Below are 24526 nucleotides of genomic sequence, written 5' to 3'. Positions count from 1 at the left end.
ACACCTGAGCAAGTCTACTCTTCTCTAGGAATGTGGCAATTGTTTCTGTTTGGCTGAGATAGAGAGGAGTAGGTTTCCAAGAGCAGAAGCCTATAGCAGTACAGTTGAATTACCCCACCAAACTGCAGCGAAACCAGAGTGCTCAGTGTGACAGTGTGGTGAGTACTTCACAGTAATTCTTCCTCTCAATAGACCTATAGGGGCCATCATTCCAAGTAACACCACAGACACAATGGAGGAAATGGCTCTGGGAACCTGCTCTTTGCTTAAGTAACAGTTAAGCTGCCCCCAACAGAGAAAACTCACTTTTGTGGAATTCTGTAGTATAACTTTTCTAAGAACTCGTGGTAGTCAGAGAATGTTGAAAACATACACACACACACACCAGAGAAAGAAAGAGACAGAGAGAGACACAGAGAGAGAGAGAGAGAGAGAGAGAGAGAGAGAGAGAGAGAGAGGAGTTCGTGCTAGGAAGCATCCTGAAAGTCTTGCTTTTCCACCCTTTATCCTTCACTTTCCAGATCACAGAAGCCTCAGGATGATAGTTCGTGAGAGCAGAGACAATATAGACCTTATTCTAAAACAAACCCAAGGGGGTGCATCTAGTTCCCTGAGAGACTAGTGCAAGGCATGCCTTTATTTGATGCCATTGGATAAACTTTCCAGGAAGCATCTGCCATAATCATTTACAAAATCATCACAACCACAAGAAAGGACCCTTAATTGATCAAAGACATGATGTTCATATCTATGATGTTCAATATCTTTACAGAGGATGTTAGATTCCCACTCCAAGATGTATCATCCCCAAACACCCAGAAGTCAACAGGGAGAGATTCCTAAATGCAGCAACAGGGAAAACATTTGTCACATGCTGTTTTTCATCAAAAGCCCAAGGGGACTAAAAGCCCTGGGTGATGTATTCAATATGCACAGAGAAAATCAGCTGCTGATGAAAAATTCTGTGCCTAGCAAATACCATTCCTCCAGCATGAAGCTGAATGAAACTCATCCTGAAGGAGCAAGAGTGTAAGGCACCACTACAGAACCCCTCTCCTACAGGAAGTGTGTGAAAGGTGAACTGAAACATAACACCATCACAGAAGGCAGGGTGGACTCTGGTAAAGAGAACAGCACCAGCAAGCATGAACACAGGGGCCTGCAGTTTTAGTTTCTACATTTTCTTGTGTCCCATATGCTCCAGATGACTGAATGCACAAAATGGCACTTGTAAATCCATGTTAACAGTACACAGTGTTTAGAGAGTTAACATAAACAAAAGCTGACATAACTCATATGATGGGTGAGAAGGAATGTGTGGAGACAAAGCCACACTCATACACTTGACACACTGAGATGAAAACAGCGTGACCCCTGGAGACACTGATCTGCTGTCCACCTATTCCCACAGCTAAAGACGAGGGCCTTTTCCTCACACAACTATCATAAAAGGGTTCTGATCTGCAAGGATGGAGCCTGTGTGTGAGCCAGCACATGTTGGGACTGTAGTCTGAATAGGCTTGGCTTTCATTGCCCTGAGACATTGAACACAAACTTGGACATTGGACTTAATTTGCAAGATGGAGTCAAACTTAAAATTGTTTTCCACTTGAGTGGTTGAGTGGTTGACAGGGACCTCTCTCACAGCAAATTCTCTGGGGTCAGAGGTATGTTATTAGAAAGTCAACTATGTAAAATCAAACATCTCTGAGCTGCACAGTGTTGACTTTGCCTGATGAGGTGGCCTAATGACAGAGCCACACGCAGTCGCATGTGTGTGTGACAAGTGTCCCTGACTGCTGACAGCACAATCCACATGAACTGCCCTTATTGGGACTCAGAAACCCATTCTCCCAGCCTGATTCTTATCTTGGACAGGCATGTCTTCTTGCAGGTAGGATGATCCCACTTTGGATGGAATGAATCTCAGGTCCTATGTGACATCACCCAGCTGCTTGCTGGCATTTTAAGGCTTTCATTTCTTGCTAGAGAGCAGAAAGCTTTGTATTCCACTGAAATGATTTCTAGAGCTTTAAGAAAAGGAAGAATCGTTTCTGCTGGTAACTTAACGTCTTTTTACTTTCTAAAAGTCACAGCATCTTCCAATGGTCCCTTGCTGCGCTATGAGGGCAGCTTCCAGTGGGAGGAGCAGGGTATTTGGTCCTCATGTAGCTGCAACCATGGGCACAGACCATCCCACCAAAGCTCTGTCCCTCTGATCTAGTATCACTGATTTTTTTTACTGTTCAGGTGATTCCCTTGCACATCCAAAGTTGATGGATATCTAGCTATTTATCCTTTGTATCCTTTGTACTCTTCATGGCCACTACCTGATGCCTGCTAGCTACTTATACACACACACACAAACACATACACACACGCATACCAGCTGCTGGGTTGTTGCCTTGCCTACATTTTTGTTGTTTCTCTCTGTGTTTGTAATCTCTGTATTTCCATCAGCAGAAATGTCAATCAAGCCTTTCTCAGATCCACTGTCACCTTTGCAGCAGACACAGCTGGGGTTTGTCACCCTGACTGCACATGGATCTACCATGGGACTTTCAAAACTTACAAATTCCCTTGGCTTTCCCCCAGACAAGCTCAGTGAGAATCTCTAGGTGGTAGATAAAACAGGTGGCAACCACCACAGGGGACAAAAGACTTCACCCATCACCCGAGGAAAGCAGGGTTTGGTCCTCTTCCATCCTGCTCCAGTTCTGTCATAAATACCAATCCAGGTGGCAAGGCCAGGATGGTGACAGGAGAGCAGTCCCTTTAGATGAAGCTAAGACCAGTGGGATTGGAGAGGACTCACAAATGACAAACAGAACAGGAATTGTTACCCGGGGTTGGGGAGAGGCAGAGACACAGACAGAAACAGAGACAGACACATAACACACAGAGAGACAGACACATATAACACAGAGAGGAGCAGAGAGAGAGAGAGAGAGAGAGAGAGAGAGAGAGAGACAGACAGACAGACAGACAGACAGACAGACAGACAGAGACAGACAGACAGAGAGAGACAGAGAGAAACAGAGAGATAGAGAGACAGACACACACAACAGAGAGAGAGAAATGGAGAGACAGAGAGAGGAAGGGACAGAGACAGACACACAACAGAGAGATAGACAGAGAAGGAGGGACAGAGAGGGGCAGGGGGAGAGAGAGACAGAAAGACAGACAGAGACAGACATATACAACAGAGAGATAGAGACAGAGAGATGGAGGGACAGAGAGGAGAAAGAGAGAGACAGACAGAGAGAGACAGAGAGACAAAGAGAGAGACAGACACACAACAGAGAAATAGAGACAGAGGGAGGGACAGAGAGGGGAGAGCTGTCTCTGTGGCGCCCAGCTGCCCCATGGTGACCCTGTATGTCCTGTTCATGTGCACTGAATGGGGACTCTCTTTCATAGAGGATTATTCCTCTAAGGCAGCTTGATGTTGGAGGCCATCTTCCTACACAGAACCAAGTTTGGTCCCCACCCATGGCAGGGTTTGTGTTCAGACCTCCCATCCTAAAACCTGTGAGCCCAGTCTGAGAAGTACACTATTTATATGTTGGTGTGGCCAACCTACAGTCTGGGGATGGCCTGCTACTCAGACAGGGCAGGGCTGCCACACCTAAGGAATCCCAGACTACCAGGTTTAATACAGGATGTGCTCAGCAATAGGGATGGCATAGATGGGAGAAGCAAAAGAATGATTGGGAAAAGGAAGCAGGAGCAATGTCAGGAAGTCTGAGTTTTGGGGAAGCTAAGGTTTTCTTCCTCCCTCTAACTTCAAGTGTGTGTGACTGTGAACGTTCACATATCAGAGCAGCTCCACTCAAGATCTCTTACAGAGAGCCATTTTCAAATGTCAGATTGATCGAGGTTCCAGCAAATGGTGACCTGGTGTCAATTTCAGGTCTCAAGAGGGATTGGTCTGTATTTGACCTTAAATTACCTCATCCTTAATTGGCTCAGAGACCTTTAGATAGTGTGGAGTGGTGGTGGTGGGGTACTGTATACAGATATATTTATATGTGTATGAGTGTGCCCATGTAGTACATATACATGTTTTATGTAGCATGTATGTGGTTTGATGTGCACATGTACACATGTTTTGTGTGTGTATGAGTGTGTTTGTAACTGTGATCTCATTTGTGTGCTGCATATGTGTGGTATATGCATGTATGTGCTTATGTTATTTTGTATGTCTTTGTGTCTGTAATGTGGTTGTGTGTGTGTGTGTGTGTTCCTATGCATGCCTATACATACCTTAGTCACTGTTTTATTTCTATGAAGAGATCCTATGATCAAGGCATTTCATATAAAAGGAAGCATTTAATTGCTGGCTTGCTTACAGTTTCAGAGGGTTATTCCATTATTATCATGGTGGGAGCATGGTGGGGGCATAGTGGGAGCATGTAGGAACATGGTATGGGCATGGAGGGAACATGGTGGGAACATATGAGAGAATGGTGGGAACATGGTGGGGGCATAGTGGGAACATGTAGGAGCATGGCAGTGGCATGGTGGGAACATTGTGGGAGCATGGTAGGAGCATGTGAGAGAATGGTGAGAGCATGTGAGATAATGGTGGGAACATGGTAGGAAAATGGTGGGAACATGTGTAATCATGGTGAAAGAATGGTGAGAGCATGGTGAGAGCATGTGGGAGCATGGTGGAAGCATGGTGGGAACTTGTAGGAGCATGGTAGGAACATGGTGGGAACACGGTGGGAACATGTAGGAGCATGGTGAGAGCATGGTGGGAGCATGGTGGGAACTTGTGGGAACATGGTAGGAACATGGTGAGAGCATGGTAGGAGCATGGTGGGAACATGGTTGGAACATGGTGAAAGCATGGTGGGAACATGGTAGGAACATGGTAGGAACTTGTGGGAGCATGGTGGGAACTTGTGGGAGTATGGTAGGAACGTGTTGGGAGCATGTTGGGAGCATGGTGAGAGTATGGTGGGAACATTGTGGGAGCATGGTGGGAACTTGTGGGAGCATGATAGGAACATGGTGGGAACATAGTGGGAACATGTAGAAGCATGTGGGAGCATGGCAGTACTCATGGCATTGGAACGGTAGCTGAGTGCTACATCCTGATTTGCAAGCAGAGAGAACAATTCTCAGACTGGTGTGGGTTTTTGAAACCTCAAATCCTACCCCCAGTGGCACCCTCCCTTCATCAAGGCCAACCTCCTTTTCAAGTACCCCCACTTCCTGATAACTAAGCATTCAAATATATGGGCTCATGGGGGCCATTCTTATTCAAACCACCACAGTATGCATGTATGATTGGTATATGTAATGTGTGGTATGTGTGTTTGGCTGTATGAAGCTGTGTTTTGTGCATAGGTAGTCTGTTTGTATATCTGTTTGGGTGGGCATCTATGTATGGAAAGGCTGTATCTCAGGATCAGGTAGCTATATGAAGTTACTTGGGCCTGCCTCGGCCTCCCATGGACCTGCCTGTCTGGAAGGAGGCCATTATTGGCTTGCAGTCTTCCCTGCAGGGGGAAAGCTTTATGACAGATTTAGAACAAGTCAGGTGATATGTTTAGATAGTCTCTACGTTTACAGCCATGATTTCTCTTTATTTCTGTTAAACAGGATAGTGGTTGTGTGGGTGTGTTTTATTATATGTACTTAAATAAATAAAACTTAAGCCAGGCAGTGGTGGTACACACCTTTAATCCCAGCACTTGGGAGGCAGAGGCAGGTGGATTTCTGAGTTCGAGGCCAGCCTGGTCTACAAAGTGAGTTCCAGGACAGCCAGGGCTACACAGAGAAACCCTGTCTCAGAAAAAAACAAAACAAAACAAAACAATAAATAAAACTTAAAAATAAATCCAAATATCAGATTTTAAAGGTCATAGTTTTGAAATTTCTTACACTGTCTCTACCTCACATTTTGTAAATCTTTGTCCTGTGCCATGGAGTGGACTAGGTGGCTGGCATGGCCTGCATCAGAGGGACCTCCTTGCTCCAAGAGAAAAAGTCCAGCAGCCTTTTGTGTACACAGAGCAGTGCAGAATTTGGAATTACTGCTATGACTCAGGAACAGTGTCCTATGCTTTCTCCTCATGGCCCACTCAGCAGTGTCTCTGTTATAGCATTCTAAACCTGTGTATGAACTAGGCAGCTAGGCAACTAGGAACTAGGTAAAGTAATTCAACTCCAAGCCCCACAGGTAAAGACAGTCCTATTAGTGGCACTCAGTTTCAGGCAAGGACAACTATCTAGGAACATGAGGGTGGGTTCCACCTCCATTGTCAGGTTCTTACCAGACCCATCAGCAGGGAGGCCCTGCAGGGAACTGCTTAACCATTTTTGCCTAGGAGAGCAGCTTGGGTTGTACAAGGACAGGCCTGTCCTGAGGCGATTGTAGACTGCTGCAACCGGAAGCCAGGGGAAACCATCCCTGGGACGGAGTCTGTCCTCTAATAACTCCTCGTCATTAAAGCTTTAAGTGGTGGGACGTAAGTCCGGAAAGCAAAGCAGGGAGGGTCACAACTGCTGGTTGCAGTCAGGTGACAGTGTTGAAGGCCTGGGGACAGTGCCCAAACTCAGCATGAATCCCACATCCTGTCAGCTGAGCCTTGGCGGCTCAGCATGTACCCAGATATGTAGTCTTTTCAGGCAAGAGGTTAAGAGACTCCTGGGCAGCGTTCTGAAAATGTCCAGAAATTATATAGCTTCTGGAAACAAAAAGTAGCCTTTTGTGTGTTTCTAAAGAGTCAGAAGTCCAATGCCGGACAGAATCAGACAAATCTCAACAAAAGTGACCCCTGAATGAGGTGCTAGCTACAGGACACGAACCCAACCTCCATGTGAGCCTCTGCACCTTGGATACCTGTGTGTTTCAGGAAGGTCTCTTCCTCCTAAATATAGCAAGGAGGACTCTATTATCGATTTTCTTTACTGAGAACAGTGTAGGAAACTGCTGGTTTCAAGCCAAATGCTTTCACAGTGAGCAGCTAACTAATGTGCCCTGCTGGGCAGCAAGAACAGAGGGCAGAAGTCTAGGGCCTGTGCTCAGAGACTCATCTGCAGAGCTTCAGGCTGGGCTGCAGCAGTGGCGGGGCTCCCTTGGCATCTGTGCCCATTCGGTAGATCGACATCACAGGAGCATTTTTCATGGGCGGAAGCACTCAAGCCCAGTCACCAGGTTGCATGTACACAGTGTGTGGTGAGAGGTCTACACATCATGTGGTCTACACATGCGCAGAAGACTCAATGTGAAGGGGACACTCTGCATCCCGGCTGGTCATTCCTGCCTGCCGTATCAACCTGCGCCTCTATTTCAACTTCGGAGGTGATGTGCCAGCAAAGGAGCAAAGAAGTAAGTAATGTAAGTACATTAGTGAGGGCAGGCACTGAGACCATCTCTTCCCTCCCCTGAGAAGATTCAGCAGCGGCCAAAAGAGTCAAGCAGACAGAAGCAGTCAAACTTCAGAAACATTGTTTCAATTTCTAATTAAAAAAAAAAAATCTGTTTTCCCAGAGGATACATTTTTTTTTTTTTTTTTTTTATGTATGGTCTAATTTCTTTGGGCTCCCAAGCCCATGAATTGGAATTGATTTGCCTGACTAGTTCATACTGAGTGTTAAAAAGAATTTGTTTTGATTGCCAGTAGCTAAAGGGACCATGTAAACCTCCGACCTAGCTAAGAAGGCTGAGTCAGTGTCTCTCAAGGCTGCCTTGAAGCTTGTTTTACCACTCAGTGGTTGTGCCCTCTAGTGGCAGGGGTGGAAAATGAAAGGAGTGTCCAACCCGTGGAAAGACCAGAAGGCAAACAACTTTCCAGACAGCAGTCTAAGCCCATTGTAGGGAGACTGTGTCACAGTGATGCATTTACCTGTGTGCACTTCTGGAATCTGCAGTGGCCCCATTCTAACCCCAGTCCTTCTCCACAGCCCAGCCATACATGAGACTGTGAAACACTGAGGTTTGCTGTCCACTTGAGCGTGAGTCTACACGGAAGAATCCCACAAAGGCTGTGTAATGAGTGGATGAGAGATTCTGAGGGCATAAAAACAAGTCGTCCCCAGAAAGGAGCGCTGGTGCTGTACTTTGCAGATAAGATATTAAAATCAACTACCAAACAGAGCGATTCTTTTAAGAATTATTATTTTATTGTCACTCAGTATTAACAGTACTCATTTGAGGATTCCAAAAGTGGAAAGGAATATTAATGCAGTATAAGCAACTGTACACTGGCATTTGGATAACCCAAGGCCAATAAGAACAAGCTGTGGAGCACAGAGCTGCTTTCAACTTGTATGCAGCGCTAGAAGAGAATCTACCATATCCTCCTGAGACTTCTGCAGAAGACCAGGCAGGGAGTATCCCAGCTCACTCCAAAATTGGAGTCACACAATGACAGTGCAAGAAAGAAGCCTACAGACAAACATCCTATTTAAGTATCTGTGTAAAACTGCTCCAAGATATACTAGCATATAGCAAATTCTGAATTATAGTGAAGGGATTATATACTATCACCAAGGAAACCAGGAACACAAGGATTGGTGGAGATTCTACCCCACTGATATGCTGCTGTAACAGAAAAGGGGGAAATATCTGCATGGTCATTACCAGTTGATATAGGAAAACTGGCAAAATTTAGCACCTTTTCATGACAAAAACCTCAACAAACAAGGAATAAAAGGAAACTACTTTATTAAAAAGGTCATATATCAAGCCCCATGATGTATTGCTGAAAATTACAAGGCTTGACCTTGACCTGACTGTCAAGTCAGGATGGACACACAGACACATGTATGGAAAAAGCGATGATTGAGTGGACCATGTACTCTGACAGAGATGCAGCCTGGAATCACAGCCTGTTTATTTTATATATTTGAATCAGGGAGCGGTTTTATTGTATACAGCTTAGTGAGGAGGCGGGTTTAGCTAAACCCTGTATGGGGTGTCTTAGACTGTTCACATCTGGGAGGAGGAAGCTGAGTTGACATTTGACACATACCATCAACATCCACACACAGACCAGGGAAGGCGTCGCCATTCCCACAGATCAGAGGCAACAAGGTCCTTGCCATGGCTCTGCTCATTCAACAACACACATTCACTCAGCACCTCATCTGCTTGCCGCTGCCTCCTCACCCAGGACGCCCTCCACTCCCCACAGGACCCTAAGCCCCTAAACCATGAGCCAAGATAAGCCCTGCTTCCTTTAAATTGTTTGTTGCCAGGCCACAGAAATGGCTAATGTATTGTCAACATAAAAAAAAAAACTAGAATACTAAAGAACATTATAAAACCATTGAGAGTAGGAGTAAATATTTGGAAATTACACATCAGAGAAGGGGTTTGATATCTAGACATAGAAGCCCATACTATTTAATAACAAAAATACCATAATTTTCAAATGGAAAAGGGACTTGAGTCATCACTTCTCCTAAGACATATGGATCCAATGAGCACATTGGTAGATGGTCAGCATCCCAACAAACAGGAAATACAAGCCAGAACCATGGAATCCCACTCACCCCTGAGATGGTTCCTAGTCATTGTCTAGTTTTATAACCACACACCTCTGAATGCCTTAACACTACTGACCTCTGCATGAAGTGCTGGAAATGATAAGATTTACCATACAAATTTTTAATCAGAGCAAGCTGAAAACTAAAACATCAAGAGATATCTATTTTGCTGCTGTTTAATCTATTGTCAGAGAGTCCGTCATGACAAAGACAATCAACCACAGGACACTTCCTGATCTCAAAGTACAGAGTGACTTTGACCAAGCAAATTCTTGTCTGCTTTTTAAAATTCACGGTATTCGTTATAGGATGAAGAGTCTAGCACTAGATGGGCAGCCACATGGATTTGCGGTTCATAAGAAACGTCTGAGCAATTATAAGAGCATTTAGGCATTCACAGGATGATAGGTTTGCTTATGATAGAACGCAAAGTGAGAAAAACCCAAGGTTGAAACTTCATGATGCCACATTCTTCATCATCTTATATAAGAGACGTGTGAAACTCTGTGGGGAGATGTGACAGTAACAGAGATGACATCTGGAGAGGGGTCTTTCTCTTGTTGATCCCGTTCAAAAACTTTACAGCACAATCACACTGTTATAGAAACCCAGCAGAAGAAAACAGAGGGAGGGAGGGAGGCATGCTCTAGGAGTCGGGAGACCTGGGTTTAGCTCGAATTATCCATCTAACCACACTGTAACTTCACATAAGCTCTTAAAAGCGCTCTTCAATTTCCGTGTTCTGCAGGATATTTGTGGGGGGGCTGGAGGCCTCCCTCCCAAGAACACTCACATTTTCAGGCAATAAATTTACTACCCCCAGGGATCACCAGACTGTTTCTCTGAATAACATCTTCTGCCAGATTTACAGTTTGAACATTTCAGCAGGAACAGCTCCCCAGTGCACAGAAGGTGGAGATCTCATTCAACGCTGGGCATAGGACAGGTAGGTTCTGCTGCATGTGACCCACAGATATTGCTTTGGAACCCCACCTTCTTCTCTCTCTTACTAATGAGATGGTGCCCAGATCTCTGCGGGTCATAGCAATGACGTGGTCATGGCGACCTGATTCTGTGCTGTGAGCCTGCTCCAGCGGAGAGCAGGGCCACACAGAAGCATGCTCAGGAGAGGAACAATGGATCATTTAAACTCTGTGTCTCCTTTGCTTTGCAGGGTCTGGGACAGACACATACTTTAAAAGTCCACTTGGGTTGCCTGTTTACATTCTTTCTACTAGCCCTCTGGGCTTCAGTCCTTTTCTCTTACCCAGTATCAGATCAGGTTCCCCTCTATCACCCACTGCCCCCAACCCTACCCTGTCCACTTTACCTCTCAAGTCCCTCCCTCCCTCCCCACTTATGATTGCTTTCTTCTCTCTCCCAAGTGGGACTGAGGCTTCCTCACTTGGGCACTGCAGCTTGTTGAGCCTTTTGAATTCTGTGGACTGTACCTTGTGTATTCTGTATGGGTTCTTTCTTTCTTCCTTTCCTTTCCTTTCCTTTCCTTTCCTTTCCTTTCCTTTCCTTTCCTTTCCTTTCCTTTCCTTTCCTTTCCTTTCCTTTCCTTTCCTTTCCTTTNTCCTTTCCTTTCCTTTCCTTTCCTTTCCTTTCCTTTCCTTTCCTTTCCTTTCCTTTCCTTTCCTTTCCTTTCCTTTCCTTTCCTTTCCTTTCCTTCCCTTTCCTTTCCTTCCCTTTCCTTTGTTTCTTCTTCTAATATTCACTTATTAGTGAGTACATACCATGCACGTCCTTTTGGTCCCGACTTGCCTCACTCAGGATGATATTTTCTAGTTCCATCCATTTGCCTGCAAAACTCAGGATGTCCTCATTCTTAATAGCTGAGTAGTACTCCATTGTGTAAATGAGCCACATTTTCTGTATCCATTCTTATGTTGTGGGGCATCTAAGTTGTTTCCAGCTTCTGGCTATCACAAATAAGGCCGCTATGAACATAGTGGAACAAGTGCCCCTGTGGCATGGTGGGACATGTTCTTGGTATATTCCCAAGAGTGGTATTGCTGGGTCTGCAGGTAGATCTACTTCCAATTTTCTGAGGAATTTCCAGAGTTGTTGTACCAGTATGCAATCCCACCAGCAATGAAGGTGTGTTCTTCTTTCTCCACATCCTCTCCAACATGTGTTGTCACCTGAGGTTTGATCTTAGTCATTCTGACTGGTGTAAGGTGGAATTTCAGGGTCATTTTGATTTGCATTTCTATGATCACTAAGGACTTTGAACATTTCTTTAGGTGTTTCTCAGCCATTCAAGACTCCTCAGTTGTGGATTCTTGGTTTAGTTCTATACCCCATTTTTTGATTGGGTTGTATGTTTTTTCAGTGATTAAATTCTTGAGTTCTTTATATATATTTTGGATATTAGCCCTATCAGATGTGGGGTTAGTGAAGACTTTTTTCCCAATCAGTACATTGCCGATTTGTCTTATTGACTATGTCCTTTGCCTTACAGAAGCTTTCCAGTTTTATGAGGTCCCATTTATCAATTCTTGATATTAGAGCATGAGTCATTAGAGTTCTGTTTAGAAAATTTCCCCCTGTGCCAATGAGTTCAAGGCTCTTTCCCACTTTCTCTTCTATTAGATTCAGTGTATCTGGTTTTATGTTGAGGTCCTTGATCCATTTGGACTTGACAGGCAACCTCAGAAAATAGGAGGTTGGGGGAACACCCCCTCCCCCCCGCCAGAATGCACCAGAGACCTGGGAGGTCCCATCCTGCTCTGTGGTGTGTCCAGGTGCAAGGAGCATCACCTTGGTAAGCTCGGGCGCCAGCAGATTTTGTCCTACAACAATGGTTCTTTGTCTTCCCAACATTGTAACCCTTCATAGTTCCTCACATTGTGGTGACCCCTGAGCATACATTTATTTTTGTTGCTACTCCATAACTGTAATTTTACTACTGCAACTCACAGGTTGCGGACAACTCTCTCTACAGTAAAGTTTATCACTTGACATCAGGGGCATTCTGATCAGAGCTACAGCTCTGTCTTTTTTTATTTTTATTTTTTATTATTTATTTTTACTCTTCAAATGTTTATTAAGTACAAACTGTGCATCACAAGTCAATTTGTTGTTAAGTTTTTAAGATGAATAAACCATAATGTCTTAGAGAAATTATTATTCAGTGTGGTTGACACTATAGTATACTAAAAAGAGAGTATTCAGAGCACATTAGATACATATGTGGAATTGTCAAATAGCTAAACTAATCATTAAAAAATGAAATAAAGATTGTCAAACAAAAATAATGCTAATATCTCCAGGCCTTAAACTACAAATGGAATTATAGGGGTTAGCACACTAATACAGCATGTGGAAGAAGACAATATGCAAGTGATACAGAGGCCTGGAGAGTAAAGGAATTAAATCATAGAGGAATGACATAATAAAGGAATAACTTCATAGAGGAATGACTTCATAATGGATCTCAAAAGCCAAGGGTTCATGATATGCGTCTTAATATTAGTTATTAAAAGACATACTTTGAATTATTTGTACATTTAATTTTTTCTCATTTTTTAACTCTTTCAATTTTCTTTTGTATAGTGATATATTTTTCTTAGATACATAAAAATTAAAGCAGTTAAGATATTGATGCCTGCCCTATGCGATTTTAAGACAAACTCCTTTAACAATAAAATACTTTACTCTTTTAACTGTCTTGGGGTCCACTTTCCCACCTTATAGATCTAGCTTTTGAAATTTATTTTTTATTTACATTCTTTTCATATATTTTGATCAGATTCTTTCTTCCTTTCACCCAGGTCCACCAGCTTCTCCTCATATCCCTACCTACCAACTTTTTGTCTTTAGTTCATGTCTTGTAGGACTTTTGGGGGAGAGAGATTGGAGGGTGCTAGTTTATCCAGTAGAAAGTTTTCTATATTTTGGTTTTTCAACCCACTAGATTTGCATTTTAAATGTTTTTTTTTTACAAGCAATTGTTGATTTATTTCAAAACACACGTATACAGTAGCTGTCACTAACCACATTCATAGATATACTACCTGTTTTATATTCTTTTTTCTCTTAAGTTTCCTTTCTTATTGGATATTTTATTCATTTACATTTCAAATGCTATCCCCTTTCCCAATCTCCCCCCCCCCCAAAATGTTTAGATAACAAGCCCCACAGCTGTCACCTATACCACCTGGTGTACTAAACCTGCCTGGAGTTAGGCCTGCTCTACAGGCAAAGGGTGTTGGTAACTGAGAACAGGGTAGAAACAGAGTTTCTTGGGAAGATCCAGATGGTCACCACCATGGCAATGGCATGCATAGTGCTTGTTCTTGTGTGTAGAGTTGGCTAACACTCAAAGCAAGCCAATTCAGATAAATGCCAGCCCAACCCCAGAATTGGCTAGCCTGACCATTGATCTTACTTTGAGAGAGCTTATTATCCTGGACTGCTCAGTTCATCTCTTGTTCAAATGTTCTTGGATGTAGTAGTTGAGACTTGGAGGGGAATATTCCCAAGCTTCTTGAGATCTTTTGCAAGGCCCATTATGCTATCTCCCCATCCTTGAAATGGTGATGAAGTGCCTGCCTCACAGAAACGGATGAGGATAGAAAAACACAGCAAGCAGCATGCAGAGGATCTGTGTGCTCAGGATCCAGTTCTTGCTCTTAATCACCACTGAGGACATACAGTGTAACCTATGGGCAGTGCAGGGGCACTCAGTAGGCTCTTGGGGGGACTTAATGAAGGAGGTCCCTTTCCATGTTTACATGGACAAACCTGGCAGAGGACTTCAGACAAGCAAAAGATGGAAGACTGACAATTTATCACCTGGAAAAATTAGGTAAAACATACTAGAACTAATGGCAAAAAACAAGGTTTCTCAGCAGTGTACAGGTTTTCGTGACTGGAAACAGCCCTGTGTTCCAGGACTAAAATAATTAAGAATCAATTCAGTTTTAGTTTTCTTTACGCATGACATCTGTGGCTAAGGTGTAATTCCTAAGAAGAATTACACAGGGCATGAGTTGCATACATCAGCACTGTTGCTAAATAGCCCATTAGCCTGGATTTAATTGCTTTGCCTTGCCCCAGAGAATGAGCTCTGTAGACATGGCAAATTCCCACAGTCCTGTGCAGCCTGGGAAAGAACTGGGATTTCCTGGTCTGTGTCTAGGCTCATACATGTATCCCTAAAGCAGATAGACACCCTTCTGAGTAAGGTCACTTTATGTAGCATCTCTGGCAAGATGGTCACACTCCAGACAGGACAGTGTGGTCAGTTCTTATCAAGGTTGGTTTGCATTTACCACTCTATTCCAATATCAGAAATTGCTGCACTATCAAGTTTAATTCCTAGCCGCCAATGCTATTTAAACATCACTTGTCGTAACTTCCAAAAATCACCCTGTGTTTAAATTAAATACTGTTCTGCGCAGCTCCGGTCCTATGTGTTGGGCTCTTGGGACTGTTATTGTGCTGCTCTGGCCATTGCTTCCGAGGGAGTGCCATCCCCATCCAGAACCAGTCCCAACTCACTAACTACACTGTCTTGGACACTATCATTTTTACAGAGACATGGCCCTAGAGCACACAGTAGGGTCACCTGGGGTACTTTCGGGGAACAGAAGCTAGATCCCACTCCTGAAGCCTGATTCATTAACCTCAGAGTGGGAGCCAGTTGCCCCCACATGTTAAACATCTCCATGTGTGACTGGCAAGCACAGCAGGGAGAAACACTCTAGAAAAGTTATCAGGATAATTAGTTGGTATTTGGCCCTAATGTTCAGGGTCAAGGTCGCTTAAAAAAAATCACTTCAATTAGTCAAGACAACCAAACTTGGAGCTAATTTTGGTTCCAGGGAAATTAGTCAACTTGTAGGACAGGACACAGGGCATGCATGGGTCCTGAATGGCCCTGAGCATTCCTTCCTTCTCTGTAACCATAGCTGTCAGATGTGACACACACTGGTCTCCACCAGGCCCAACCTGTGACCAAAATGTCCAGTGGTGACTTTGCCCACAACACTCAATCCTGTTTGTCCTTGGTACACTGTGTTCAGCATGTTTGATGAGCCCCTTTCTGTCCCGATTTTTTTTTAACTGTGCTTCTAGTCTAGCTTTGGTTTGAGTGCCAGAAATGGGGTCACCATACAATGTGCCTCCAGGCAGCATCTGAGAGCAACTGTCCATGCATAGGTGAGGAGAGAGAGGGAAACGTGCACACAAGGTCTGAGGCACGAGCAGCTTTGTTCCGAGCAAGCAGATCGCTGCTTCAATAGGGGCCATGCTTTCTTTTAGTGAGAAATTCCTAGAGACAGCTCAGGACACCAGAAGTGAGCTTTGCGGAAAGGAGAAGGAGGCAGGTATGGGGGAACCCTGCCTTGGGGATTCGCTGAAAACACGTGACTGCCAGTTACTGTTTTGGTGTGGCTGGCTGGGTCTCATCTACATGGCTGAGCAAGAGTACTATGGATTCTGGGTCAGAGCTTAAGCCTTTGAGACTTGCATCTGTGGCAGAGGAGCCCAGTGTTCTGGTTCTAACTTAGGAGCAGGTAAGAAGAAATAAGTGTCACCCATTCAAATCAGTTCAATATGCATGGTTACTGTGTGATACTTAACACTAAATAAATATCTTAAAAATAGAAGGGGGGAAGACTGAACGGGGCAAGGGGACAGAGTGTAGGGCTGGTCTACCCTCTTCAATCCAAGATATTGATCTTAGGAGAATTATCAGATTCTGAGAGAAGGCAGGGCAGCAAGCAGCAAGGGCTACTGAGCTGGAGGCTGGGTTCTGCTTATTCATCTCACTGTTTTTCTGCTACGAGCAGTTGCCTCCAGTCATCTCATGGAGTTTGATTTTTAACACTTGTGAACAATGCGTGGCTTTATTCTTCAGTGCCTCTAGCTTATAGATGCAGCTCTTTAGAGACTGTTGGAACACAGCAGTTGTGAACTATTACAGAAAAGGGCGCAGGGGACACAGCCCACCCCAGATCCCAAGAACCCAGCACACTGTAGGACTTGTGCTGGCTACTCTGGGAAGATGTACTGTGAGGTGTAGCAGGGTTTGCCATGCAATTCAGAATACCCAACCCTCGAATTCAGGGTCTTGAGAAGCAGATGTTATAAGCTGGCTTCTCACCAGTTGTATGAACTGTGTCTGTGTGATTCTCGGCTCATTTTACCCATTGTCTTCTAGCCACAGAGGTTGCTGGCACCCCTCATGCCACGCTCTGTATGTACAGAGCCTCATGTGTATCAGCGTGCAGGTTTGGGTGCCGAGAGAACAGTGGAGAAGCTTCTGCTCTCAGGAATGCTGGGGGTTCAGGACCCACCATCATAAATGGGGAGCAGCAGCATTCCATGTCCTAGCATAGTCAAGGACCTTTAAGGGTCATAGTGTCTGTTTAGATGGCCTGGGAGACAAGCTGGCACTGGGCTTCTGGCCCTGGAGTCTGACATCCCACTGATAACTCTCTGGGGTCTCTAGCAGATAGGATCCTGTCTGAGCATCTCCTGACTGTTGATATGACTGGAATGCCTTTGTCTTTTCAAGTGAATGCCTGAAATCATTTCACATATTTTACAACCACCAGGGGGGAGGGGGGAGACGAAGGGGAAAGAAAAAAGAAACTAAGCTGATATTTGTAATTTATATCTATGAGAATTAATTTCGTATCCCAGGATGTTAGCAGGAACAGGTGGGTAAACACTGGACCCTGTGGCTCAGTAAGGCCCCTAGAGAAGCAATCCCTTTCCGTTGTCAGTGGAAGTGGAAATCATGGAGATCTCCCACCCTATGGAGTCTCCAAATGATTTTCTTTCTAAATTGAGACTTAAGTTTTAATCCAGGCAGGATTATGGGGGCCTGCACTCCTCTGTAAGAAGCCTCATCTGTGTGATCTACACGTCAATACTTCACCTTCCAAATGCCTGGAGTTATTTATCTTTAGGCACTTTTCATGATGCTACATCAAAGGTTAGATGCAGGAGTAGGGGAGAGTCTCTGTTTCATCAAGATCTCCTGGGAAGAAGGATGTGGTGGTAACCATGGAAACAGGAGCAGTTGGAGAGAGGTTTAAGGAGGGATCCGGGCTGCAGTGTGGAGAGAGAGGAATGTCCCTAAGGCTCCAGTCAGAATGGACAGAAATAGGGTCTCTCAGGCGGGGCAGGTGGAGGTCTGATTTAGACAATATTGTCACATGTGTGAATGGTGCTGGGAATACTGGCAGGAGGTGTGTCCCAGCTGGCACAAACTAGAATTACCCATAGAGAGGGACTTCAATTGAGAAAAATGCCTCCATCTGACTGCCCGAAGGCGAGTCTGCAGGCCATTTTCTTGATTAGTGATTGATGTTGGAGGGTCCAGCCCATTTTGGGTGGTGCCACTCCTGAGCACGTGGTCCTGAGTTGGCTAAGGTAGGATGAACAAGCCGTGAGGAGTGAGGCAGGAACTAGCACCCTTCCACGATGTTTGCTTTAGTTCCCTCACTAATGATCTTCTTCCTGGAAGTATAAGCTAAAATAAACCCTCTCAGCTACCCGCCTCCCCGTCCCCAAGGTGCTTTGGCCATGATGCTTTGTCACAGCAATAGAAACCCTAATTAAGACTAGTAAATGAGCCTGAGGACTTAGTGCCCCACACTTTCTTGTAGGGAGAACCGATAGAAGAGTGAGTTGAGGGGCAGGTGCACCCACAAAGCTTGGAAGGAAGAGGAGCCAGCATGAAAAACACAGAAAGACCCAAGACAGAAGAAATAACAACAAACAGGTCTTCCAAGGCCAGCAAAATTCCCAGCAGTGGTGGGGGTGGGGTAGGGGTGAGGGACATATGTGTCTCGTAGAACCACTACATAGGGCAAGCCCAGGATTGGAACATGAGGACGCTAGTGACCTTAGCAGGCAAGTGTGGAGGCTTGGATCCTGAAAGCACACGAGGATGCTTGGAAACACTGAGGTTCCCCCAGGGTAACAGAGAGGCTCAGCTAGCTGGTTCTCTGGCTGTTACGGATAGAGCTGTTCTAAATTACAGACAAGGAGTATGCTACCTTGACTCTGTGACTTTGGGTGGGGGGCTAAATGTCCATGCTTGGTGAAACTTGTACTATGGTAAGACAGTTGGCACGCACATAAAGAGGTCCCCCTGAGTTCGCTGTCAGCAAAGGTGACCGTGGCTGAACTTGGACCATGACCTCCATCCCAGTTCTAGGGTCTAACATATGGGAAGACAACAAAGCACGTGAGCATTTGGATAGCCAGTAAGTGAGTCAGGGAAACTGAGTTTGAACATCTCCACACTGACAGGGTGTCCTCAGCAAGCCAGAAGGATAAACAGCTATGAGGACAGATGCCTAGCACCCTGGGGGAGGAAAAGGCTGGTCATGGCAGCTGTTGTGATCATTCACCTAACTGTGGTCTTTAAAGGTAAGTCCTGGGTATCTGTGCCATAGGGTACCTGACACAATAGCCAGGAAACTTGGTTCTGTGACTTTGTTCAACGGTGGAGAATTCTGAAACCTCTACAAGGGATACTGATGCAAAGCCTCCAGTGGCTGCTCAAGGTCATGGGTATGGCCAAGTTTCCATATTTCTTGTGCTAATTTACCTAGGATAAAAGTTAGCTAGTTAACTGGCACTGTAAGATTTGACCACCACCCATTCGAGAGTAGAACAGTGGTAACCCTACACTGATGCTGTTGACTATAGACAACTGAAACATGGAAAGTGAGCCAGGGATGCGTGTCATTGTACATCCAGCCCTTGGCAGCCAATGTCACCAAGGCAGCAGAGAGGTGTGTCTGGCACCCATGTTTTCTAACCCAGTTCACAGGATTGGGTCTGTTGTTGGCCCCTTTAGCCCCCACTGCCTTTGCAAACCTTTTGACTTGACTGATCTTCAATTCATTAGAGTCTGTCACATTCATAGCCCACATTCTGAGTCAGCTGTCCTTTGTGTCAGACTCCAGCCCACTGGGTCCTCTACACAGGCTGCCTCTCTGACTGCCTGGCCTACTCCTCAATGCTTCAGAAGCCCCAAAGCCTCACCTCTCCTGTGAATGCCTACTAGAATCCTACAGAAAACATCTGTCTTGCTCCCAACTGTGCCTATGTATGGCCTTATTAATGTGTATGCATTGTAGCCTGTCCTGGGCATGAGGATGTCCTTTTGTTGGTTGTCTATACATCACATTCCTTTTAGGACGATACAGATCTCTGTATTTGGTGTGTCTACAGCTGGATTCAACACTTTCATAATGGATAAATTAAAATTTGAAGCGCAGTTCCCTAGAAAGGAAAATGATTAAAGACTTTTCCCTTCTAACCCATCATGAATCCTAAATTGAAAACTTTTGGGAGAAAGGTGAACCTGAGCATCAAAATGTCAAATGGTGAGTCCAGGGGCCCAACCTGCTTGGGCTGAATGTGTCAGGTTCACGTGTCAGTACATTAGAGAAACAACGTTAGCTGTGGTGGGTTTTCAGACTCTTGGTTGATAAGTAAAGGTCTCTGAGCTCCCAATGCCACTTGGAAGTAACAACCTAATCATTATTAATTCCTCTGGTATTTCTGTGACAGCCTTAATCACAGCAAATGCACCTGATGTAAATGGAGAATCTGAGACTCTTGGAATGCCCCTCGGCACTCAACATTAATTAACCGGGGCATCACGCACACAGGAATGCTACCCGCCTCATGATGAAGTGTGTTCTTGCACACTCTGATTAAGACACAAATGCCAAGCTGATAAAGACCACAGTAAGAGGAGAAGGCTCACCTGCTGGGACACAGCAACAGATGAGCCATTGAATATGCACAGCCCAGCCAGGATGACTTCCACCCAGCGAGGTGGAGCATCCCAGAAGTTAGTGACAGAAAATGAGAAATGAAACATTATTCCTGTGGCTCATTCACTGGTGGCATAGGTACAGGAGCAATTTAAAAGATATGCTTATGTTTATTGATGTGTGTCTCTCTTTGTGTGCCTAATGAGCTTACATATACCATGAGAATGCTGGCACACTCAGTGCCTAAGGAGGGTGCTAGGCCTCCTGGAACTGGAGTTTCAGGTAGCTGTGAACCGTCTAAAATGATATGAGTTCTTGGAACTGCAAGAGTGGTGAATGCTTTTACCTGCTGAGCCAACTACCAGTCCCCAACATTAAGTTTAAAAGGCTTATTAAAAGATGACAGGACAGCTCAGTTGGTAAAGGTATTTACTACCTGGACTTAATCCTCAGAACCCACATTAGTAGGAAGCAAAAATCAATTGTCCTCTGACTTCCACACAGGCACCATGGCAGGTACATATTCGTGCATGCATAGACACACCCACATCCACAAAACAAACAAACAAACAAACAAACAAATAATTTTCATGTTAAATACTTTGCAAAAGAAAAGAGAATCTATAAAAATGTGTGATGTATGTATATGTACATGAGAACTATGGAGCAATGCTCAGGTGCAACCCGGTATATAAAAGGCTGTTTTTATTTCTTCAGATGAATAGTTTATTTCTCGAGAGAAACTGTCTGCCCCCTTAGAGTAGCAGGATCCCTACCCTCAGCCCCCATCCCCCATCAATTGACTTTTGGGAATTGAGTGGGTACAGTGCTTGGTGGCACAACTGGGTGGTGTGGTGGTGTTTATCAGCATAGAGTCCCCAGTCAAGGACACCAAAGTCATGACAGCAGTCCTAGCAAAAGTTGTGCCAGTCATTCTGGCTCCTCTCTGCCAGCTCAACTTCAGGAGCAGCAACAGCACAACCAGATGGGAAGGGATATACAAGGAATGCATGGGGCTGGGTGGGCTCATCTTTGTAGAAAGACCTCATGTTGGTGAGGGAGGAGAGTTAGGAGTAGCAGGAAGAGGGAAGTCAATGGAAATGGTGCTGGCAGGGAACAGGGCTGCCCAGGACCAGCAGCAAGGGCTAAGCAGCAGCATTGTGAGTACCCAGCTTGTGATCAGCAGCATCAGCAGCCTGGTTTCTATAAGACAGTGGTTCTCAATCTGTGTGGTGTGACCCCACCCAGGGGTCACATGTCATCTGCATGTCATATGTTTACATTACAACTCATAAGAGTAGGGCAATTAAAGTTACGAAGCAGCAATGAAAATTTTATGGTTGGGGTCACAACAATATGAGGAGTCACAGCATTAGGAAGGTTGAGAACCAGTGCTTTTAGGTATGGGACCCTGTGTTTGTTCAAATTCATCACTTGGCTCGGGGCCCAGGAATGGCAGAAACAACAGAGCCTAGGTAGACCATATTCATCCTGCTCTGAAAGGTTTCCTGACACAGGGGAAGGGAAGGAGTTGAGAAGGAAGTGCCTGTGATTGATGATGTGAGAAAATGGCCAGGCCCACCTTGGCCCAGTAGATGTCACATTCACTTACCCTGAATCGCTATCAGCTCCAAGCATCAATACTCTGCCTCTATCTCTCTACCCCAAATTCTGACCAGGATCCAATCTAAGATTTTTAACACAGATTAGACACCACTCCTGTTCTTATGTCTAAACACATCTCCCTTTGCAACCTTACAATTTCCCAGTGCCTGAAGTATTAGCCAATCCTGTGTATGTCCTTCTGGGCAGTTCAGCTGTTAGAGAAGCACACACAGTGTGAAGCCCTCAAAATTTCATGTGCTCATGAGCAGGCACAGAGGGAGGCTTCAGCCATACACCCTGGAGATTTACCAAGATCCATCTGTCTTCCTCTCTGTATTAGTGACTTTACTCACTATTGTGACAAATACCTGTTAGGCGGCAATTTAGAGGAGAAAGTGTCTCTTTTGGCTCATGAGTGAAGGACACAGTTCATTATATAGGGAAGGCAGAGCAGCTGGCGCAGCTTTCAGAGACAAAATCATAAGTGCTTGCCCACATTACTAAAGATCAGGAAACAGAGATAGGACAGAAAAGAACTCTTGGTATTCTGTGACCTAATTTCTCTACCTCCCAAACAGTCTCCCCCTCCCTCCTTACCAAAACACACTGCTACCAGCTAAGGACAAAATATGCAAACACACAGACCTGTAGGGACATTCCAGACCAAAGGATTCCACCATCTGTGGTCTGTGTCACCTGGATTGATACAGCGATCTAACCATTCCTTGGTGCCAAGATGAGCACAGGTATGTCTGGGATCTTCCCTGTGTCAAGGAGTGTATCAGGCAGCACCATCTGGACCTGTCCTCTCTTTTACACTCCTTTCAAGCAGCCTCAGGATCCTTGGGTGTGCCTGAGAAAGCTGGTGGCCTCCGAGGACTCTATCTACAACAGTTCACAGCCTAGGTGTGAAGAATTACCCAGAGCTAGACCCATCAGAGCAGACACAGGTACAGGAACTAGAGGAGAAGTATCAGATGATCAGTGTGATGAAATAGTTCTTGTCACAGTGAACAACCCACTTCCCTGATGCTGGAGAAAGAACATACTGGGTACAGTAAGACAAGAGCATAGAAGAGACACCTACACTCCATGGAACCTCCTCTAACTCCAAAGGCAGAGATGTTTCTGTCTGAACACTCATCTCAGGGTCCCCATAGACTGAAGGGGTGAGAGCAGAAGTATCCAGCACATGCCACCCAGGGAAACACCAGTGAAATGGGTCTTCAACAGAAGTCATCTCAGCTAGATACAACTTAACATTACTTTTTAGCAAGAAACTCTCCCTAAATAAAATAGAGCAACTTCACTCCTCCCACAGAAGATGCTTGATAGCCTACTGCTTAGGACTTCCTCACTTGGGTACTACACTTCCTGGAGTTAAGACCCTAGAGCCTGGAACTGTCCTTAGTATGTGTGTGTTACTCCAGTTGTCACTTCCTATGAACAGCTGCCACTGCCAAAGGAGAAAAGAACAGAGGCCACTTCCATGTGGCCTCTGTTCTTTTCTCCTTTGTTCTGAGTCTTTGACTTTAGCTCCATGTTAGAAATTTCATCCAAGGCTCACTCGAGGGACCATATTCTTCCTGAAGTTTAGAAATTTCAAGTGGGTAGACATTTCTGCTTTTGGCCTGCACTTTAATGCATATCTGCAATGAGAACGAGTCTGCCAAGCCTGACTGGAGATTCACATCGCGTACCTTATATCTGCACACCTTGAAGTACCTGAGCAGGAGCTGCTATTTACATACATGTGGAACCAGCTTTGTTTCAGCTTAAGCACCAATAAATGTGCACTGGCTTAGAGGCCAAATATCCAAGAGCAGTTAAAACAAGAATAATAGTTTTGAATGTATGTGAGATTATTATTCTTGTTTACATTATACCATGGAACTGTGAGGTGGGGACATTCATTAAGTTGTTAGAGGAAATAAATACTCCGCTTAAAACACAGAGTCATCAAATACAAGCTCAGGGTGAAAGAAGTTATTGGAATGAAACTGAAGTTCATTAAGAAAGGTGGCTGACAAGGCCCAGGTTGTCATAGCTCTAAACAAATTTCAGAAGTAATTATGAACAGAGGAAGGGATATAGTAGTTTCAGTTAAAAACAATAAAAATAAGAGTAGAAAATAAAGCATGCGATATTCCACTCATAGAATGGGTTACTTAACTAATTCATGGGTTGTACATTCATGACACACGTAGGCAGAGGGCCTATCACTTGCAGATGTTTCTCAGTACCTGACCCCAAGGCAAGGAGGCTGCTACCTGGAAATGCACAGAGTTTTGAGGAAGGTGCGCAGAGCTGCACAGAACTACTGTGGGAGCTCCATGAAGTTGTATGGAATGATCCATCTGCTATCTGAGGCAGAACTAAGCTAACCTTGTAGATCAATAAATGGTGAAGATAATCTCAGAATTTTGTACAGGCTTGACATTGAGAACATGAGTTAGTACTAGGGGTACAGGGTGTGGTGTGATTGAGATCAAGGGCTTAGAAAGGACCCCCCGGGGGGGATACTGAAGCCAATGATCCTTGATAAGTTACAAAGGCAGATCTGGGTCCATGCTTACTGGGGGAAGCCAGTGGGCAGGAAAGCCTCATGGTCAGTGACTCTAGTGTCTTTAGGGAGCAGAGGAATGTAGTCTGGG

The 24526-nt window shown here is 44.8% G+C and overlaps 1 protein-coding gene across 1 annotated transcript in view; it reads right to left on the bottom strand.

The window, feature by feature from the left end:
• The window catches only part of Ptprn2 (protein tyrosine phosphatase receptor type N2), a 748763-nt gene that overhangs the window by 288830 nt on the left and 435407 nt on the right, over nt 1–24526 (bottom strand). The gene's annotated exons all lie outside the window — the stretch shown is intronic.

The sequence above is a fragment of the Mus caroli genome, chromosome 12 (genome assembly GCF_900094665.2).
Source record: "Mus caroli chromosome 12, CAROLI_EIJ_v1.1, whole genome shotgun sequence".
In the NCBI taxonomy this organism is placed as follows: domain Eukaryota; kingdom Metazoa; phylum Chordata; class Mammalia; order Rodentia; family Muridae; genus Mus; species Mus caroli.
The sequence above is the reverse complement of the archived record's forward strand: the minus strand, read 5'-3'. Positions and strand labels throughout refer to the sequence as shown.